General features: G+C 42.2%; 1 pseudogene; it reads right to left on the reverse strand.

The window, feature by feature from the left end:
- Nucleotides 1–4,851: 4,851 nt before the first annotated feature.
- On the reverse strand, nt 4,852–5,535 carry LOC101579795 (annotated as a pseudogene).
- Between the last annotated feature and the right edge of the window lie 800 nt (nt 5,536–6,335).

A 6,335-nucleotide genomic window follows, 5' to 3' on the forward strand; every position in this document is an offset into this window, starting at 1 on the left:
ATCTCCTGGCAGTAGCACAGACTCTTGGTTTCTGTTTGGATCCCTCAGGCTTCTGGTGGAGACTCAACAGCCTTCCATCACAGATCCATTGGCATCCTGATACAGACTTGCATGGAACATTGCTATGGGCTCCAGACCTTCAACTGAATCCTCAGTCTTCACTTTGCAGACGCCCTCTGCACGCTTCCTCATCTGAGTCTGTCACTGACTGCCGTAAGCCAATCTTAAAATTTCTTATACATTTATGCATCCTGTGTTATAGCTGTACCTCTAGTAAAACCCTAACTGGTACAGATTTTGTTACCGGGAGTGAGTGGCTCTAGAGGAACAGAATATAATGATGGCATTTTTTAACGGCTATAAGAGTTCTTGGTGTTGGCTCCATGATTTGATGAGACCTAAAGACACCATGGTCTCTCCTGATCTTAAGTGTATTGATAATCCTTTGGGTATACTGTTTAAACTGATATGCCATTTAGATCCATTTGATTCTCCTGATTCACCACTTGTGAGATGTCTGGAATTTAGCGATGCTGTGCATAGAAATTTTGAATTTTTTTTGCAGAGTCAGAAATATAATCATGCCAGCTCGTTGGTCTTAGTCTCACTAGATAAACTTCTGAGTGAAAATAAGAAGCTCAAAGATTTGATAAGAAATTTAAAAGCTTCTCAGTGTGTTCTGAAAGAGAGAATTCTAACTCTTTTGGCCACAAGGCTGAGATTGTGGAAACCCAAACGCAGTTCGGATTGGCTGAACTGCAGTGTAAATTTAATACTCAGCCTCAAAGAGTATGGGAAGCAAGAGTGAGGGCACTGAGAGGAACAGAATGGGGTCCCAAAACTGGAATGGAGATGTGTGGGAGGATCCTGAGGAGGCTGAGGATGTTGAGTTCCTGGATGCTAATGAGATTGTTTTGCCAGAGGAAGAGATTTCCCCACCCACTATGCAGAAGCATCGCCCCCACCTCCTGCCACATTGGTGTCTCCTAATATATCTGGAGAAACTAATACTTCGTTGACCAAACAGGATAATGCTGAGACTCCTCAGGACCCATTCTCACAATCCACTTTTGCCTCCAGGCCCATAACCAGGTTCAAATCTCTTAAGGTGCCTAAGAGTGAGGTACATAATGTGATCCATGAGGATATTTGTTATTCTCCCAAAGAGCTACTTGAGTTTTCTAACTCTTATAAGCAGAGGCCTAACGAGTAGGTGTGGGAATGGATTTTAGGAGTGTGGGATAATGGAGGCAAAAATATACACCTGGATCAGGCTGAGTTTGTTGATATGGGCCCATTAAGTAGCGATTCTGAGTTTAATGCCGCAGCTCATGGAGTAAAGAAGTATGGCTCAAAAGATGGCCCACTGTGAAAGAGTTAGAGATGCCTGATATTCTATGGTTTTCTACTGCGGGGATTCAGAGGCTTAGGGAAATGGGAATGTTGGAGTGGATCTGTCATATTAAACCTAATCCTCCACATTTGGATGATCCCAAAAACATACCCTTCACTAATACTTTGAGAAACAGATTTGTGAGGGCTGTACCAGCATCCTTAAAGAGCCTTATCATTGCTCTTTTCTGCATGCCCAACCATATGGTGGGGACCAAAGTTAATCAGTTAGGAAATTTAAGGGCAATGGGCTTGATTGGATCTTGGAATGGCAGAGGTCAAGTGGCAGCACTTAATCTTCAAAGGCAGGGTCCCCGTTCTTACCTTAATGGACAGGAGAAGCAGAGCAGTGGGCAGAATAATCTGACATGTGCAGACCTGTGTCATTGGCTGATTAGCCGTGGTGTTCCCAAAAGTGAAATGGATGGGAAGCCTACACAATTTTTGCTAGATTTATATAATCAAAAAAATCTAAAGGCAAAAGAATAGAGACCTACTTCAAATCGTGGTAATAGGCAATCATGTACCCTCAACCAGTTCCTGTATTTGAGCCAGTTTACAGATCCAGAACTGCTTGAATGATGGGGAGGCCAGATATCCTTGAGTAAGGATCCTAATGCCGCCAAAATTTGTACAGTCAGATTTTCACATATCCTTCCCCAGAGGGACCTAAGGTCTTCTGCCCAAGTGATTGTACACTGGGGAAAGGGGAATGATCAGATATTTTGGGGACTACTGGATACTGGTTCTGAGCTGACATTGATTCCAGGAAATCCAAAACATCATAGTGGCCCTTCAGTAAGAGTAGGGGCTTATGGAGGTTAGGTGATCAATGGAGTTTTAGCAAAGGTCTGACTCATAGTGGGTCCAGTAGACCCTCGAATCCATCCTATAGTCATTTCCCCTGTTCTGGAATGTATAATTGAGATAGATATACTTAGTACTTGCAGAATCCTCACATTGGTTCCCTATTCAGTCATGTTAGGGCTATTATGGTTGCAAAGGCCAAATGGAAGCCATTAGAGTTACCATTGCTTGGTAAAATAGCGAACCAAAAGCAGTATTGCTTTCCTGGAGGGATTGCAGAGATTAGTGCTACCATCAAGGACTTGACGGATGCAGGGCTGGTGGTCCCCACCACATCTCCATTTAATTCTCCCATTTGGCCTGTGCAGAAGACAGATGAGTCTTGCAGAATGATGGTAGATTGCCATAAACTGAATCAAGTGATGACTCCAACTGCAGCTGCAGTACTGGATGTGGTTTCCTTGCTTGAGCAGATTAACACATCTTCTGGTAGTTGGTATGCAGCTATTGATTTGGCAAATACCTTCTTCTCCATACCTATCCATAAGGGCCATCAGAAACAATTTGCTTTCAGTTGGCAAGGCCAGCAATATACCTTCAATGTCTTACCACAAGGGTATATTAGCTCTCTAGCCCTGTGTCACAACTTAGTTCATAGTTATCTATTTTTGTGTGTGTGTGGTACCCAGGGATTGAACTCACAACCTTGTGCTTGCCAGGCAAGCACTTTTTCCACTGAGCTATTTCCCCGGCCCAAAATAAATTGCCAAGGTAGGACTTGAACTTTTTTTTTTCTTTTCTTTTCTTTTCTTTTTTTGCAGAACCAGGGATTGAACTCAGGCCCTTGCACTTGCCAGGCAAGTACTTATTCTACTGAGCCATCTCCCCAGCCCCTTCATAAGGATCTTGATTGCCTTTCTCTTCCTCAAGCTATCACACTGGTCCATTACACTGATGATGTTATGCTGACTGGGCCTAGTGAGCAGGAGATGACAACCTCCTTGGATTTGTCAGTACAGGACTTGAGAGTCAGAGGATGGGAAATAAATCCTACAAAAATTCAAGGTCCTTCTACCTCAGTGAAGTTTCTAGGAGTCCAGTGGTGTGGGGCATGTAGAGATATTCTTTCAAAGGTAAAAGATAAGGGGCTGGAGAGATGGCTCAGTAGAATAAGTGGTTGCCTGGCAAGTGCAAGGGCTTGAGTTCAATCCCCGGTTCTACCGAAGAAACAAACCAAAACACACACACACATACACAAACAAAGGTAAAAGATAAGTTGTTGCATCTGGCTTGCCCTATGAACAAAAAGGAGGCACAGCACCTAGCAGGCCTATTTGGATTTTTGGAAACAACATATTCCTCACTTAGGTATCTTACTCCGGCCCTTTTACTGAGTGACTTGAAAAGCTGCTAATTTTTAATTTTTAATTTTTAATTTTTTTTTTTTTTGGTTGCAGAACTGGGGATTGAACTCAGGCCCTTGTGCTTGCCAGGCAAGCACTTATTCTACTGAGCCATCTCCCTGGACCAGCTGCTAATTTTGAGTAGGGCATAGAACAGGAAAAAGGTCTACAATAGGTCCAGGCTGCTGTTCAGGCTGCTTTGCCCCTGGGACCATATGATCCAGCAGATCCGATGGTATGTAAAGTATCAGTGGTAGATAGGGATGCTGTTTGGAGTCTGTGGCAGGCTCCCATAGGTGAATTGCAGTGGAGGCCTTTAGGATTTTGGAACAAGGCTCTGCCATCATCTGCAGTCAACTCCTCTCCTTTTGAGAAGCAGCTCTTGGCCTGCTACTGGGCCTTAGTGGAAACTGAACACTTGACTATGGGACACCAAGTCAGGGCACCATGAGACCCAAGTTGCCTATCATGGGCTGGGTATTCTCTGACCCACTAAGTCATGAGGTTGGACGTGCTCAGCAACAGCCCATCATCATCATCATCATTATTTTTTGGTTGACAGTTTATTAAATACACTACATTTGTACCTTAGTCTTTTTTTAAAAAGTTGCTTACACAGGGACTTAGTAAAAATGATAGAAAACTAACTGCAAAACTAAAATGAAAACACACACACACTACACATATATTACTTCTGTATTGTTAGGAATCAATTTAATTTGTACAGGTGATCATGAAACATTAGGCGGTTTGATTTTCTTAAATCTGGTACCAGTCCATGACGTCAAGTGTTAATGTCAAAAGGCAGTGCAAAAATGTTTATTAACAAAACTGCTTACTAGTGGCAAGCAGCACAAAACACTTATTTTCTTTACAGATACCTTTCCAAATCATTGCTGATGCATTCTCTCTCCCTTTCAGAGAATCAGTTGTGTAGACTTATGAGGTTAAAAACCAATTAAAAAAAAACAACAAAAAAACCAAAATAGAACCTATTTACAAAATATGCAAAAGAATTTTATGTAAGATGTTCCTGCAGAACTAGCTTAAAGAGAATACAGCAGAGAGATAGAATATGCCTTACTTCTACAAATATAGGTTCTTTCCTCTACTTTTCTGGAAGAAATACATTTTTTAAGGGCATGAGCTATATAAAATCGCATACACTGCAAAGACAGAAACAAAGACGTTTGTAAATCCTTTATATTTCCAGCAGCTGAGACAATATATCTGAGCGCCGATGTTACCTTTAGCGGCGAAACCAGATCCAGGTATTAAGCAGCCAGAAAGCAACAGTAATTGAATACATGACCTTTTCTTTTTTAGCACATTCTTTGCTTTCCTCTTCTAGGATTTGTAGGCGTCTGTTTAGTTTGATTATCTGTCCTCTTAATGAAACTGCATCTACAACAGTCATGTCATCTGCTGTTCCTTCAATTGTTGCATCTACATTTGAAATGCCATACACAGAATCATTTCTGACCAGCTGTCCATTTTGGCGAACAGCATTTTCACTCTTAGAGTGCTCTTTTTTTAGCCTGCCAACTGCATGGATTTCATCACTTTGAGGGGTTGGAGAAGGTCTTTCTAAGTCCAGAAAATCTAGGGGTCTCTCACTCAGTGTAAGTACATGGGGTGGTGTTTTTAGTGCCAGAGGTTTTAAAGGAGTTGACTGAATAAGGTTAAGATCTGCTGGTCTTGAAAACGAAACGTCTTCATTATTTTCTGCTACAACAGTCCTCTCTGGAACTTGCATCATCACACCAGCATTTGGAACTCCTTCTTGGAACCCTTGTTCCAGGTCAGCATTTGGTGGTGCGACTTTTAATTTTTCTAGGACCCTCACTGGCTGACTAATACCTTCGGTGTATTTCATTTCATACTGAATTCGACTAATTTCTGTCATCGCAGCAGCAGCAGCAGTGGGAGAAGGAAATGCTGTCACACTAACTAAATGTGTACCAAGTACTGCTTGTTGTCTGGCACTATCTGCTTCTGAGCTTCATATTAATCCTTAACTTGCTTCCCGTGCATGGGCTGGACTTGCAGCCTCATCAGTCCTCCTGGGCCCCCTGGAGCATCCTGGAGTGGCCTGTAGCGGGCCGGACAGAGGCAGAACGGCTGGTATTGTCCCCTCTCCAACAGCCCATCATTAAATAGAAGTGGCACATTCATGATAGATCCAGGGCAGGTCCAGAGGGTACAAGTAAATTACATGAGGAAGTTACCCAGATGCCTAGCTATGACCCCGGAATTAACTACAGAGAAGAGGATTATAACTACTATTTCACTGCTATATGCTTCCCTTATAATATTGATGGATTTAATACCACTTCTTAAGGATTATTAAAACTGCATTAATGTTGAAGTTACCAAATGATTAAGCATGAGCATCAAACAAGGAAAACCTACCTATTTGGGTAAGGGAATTAAGAGTGTTTCTGTTTGTATGCAGGATAATTATAAAAAGTTAGGTGCCATTATATGCAGAACTTTGTATCTAGAGACTGTTTCAAAGACATATGTCTAGTTGCCAAGTTGACAAGGGGTGGATTGTAGTGGTTGATTGTGTCAATCTGAGATGCTAAGAGTTTAGCTAAGAGCTTAACCAAATCATTTCAGCAATTCCACATCCTAGGGTGTGGAGGCCACACCCTGGAATGACTCAACACTTAAAGGAGAATGAGGAAGGAGGGAGGGTCCCATTCTTCCTTGGAGGAGCTCTAGTTTTCA

Source organism: Octodon degus, unplaced genomic scaffold (genome assembly GCF_000260255.1).
Source record: "Octodon degus isolate 3935 unplaced genomic scaffold, OctDeg1.0 scaffold00184, whole genome shotgun sequence".
NCBI lineage: Eukaryota > Metazoa > Chordata > Mammalia > Rodentia > Octodontidae > Octodon > Octodon degus.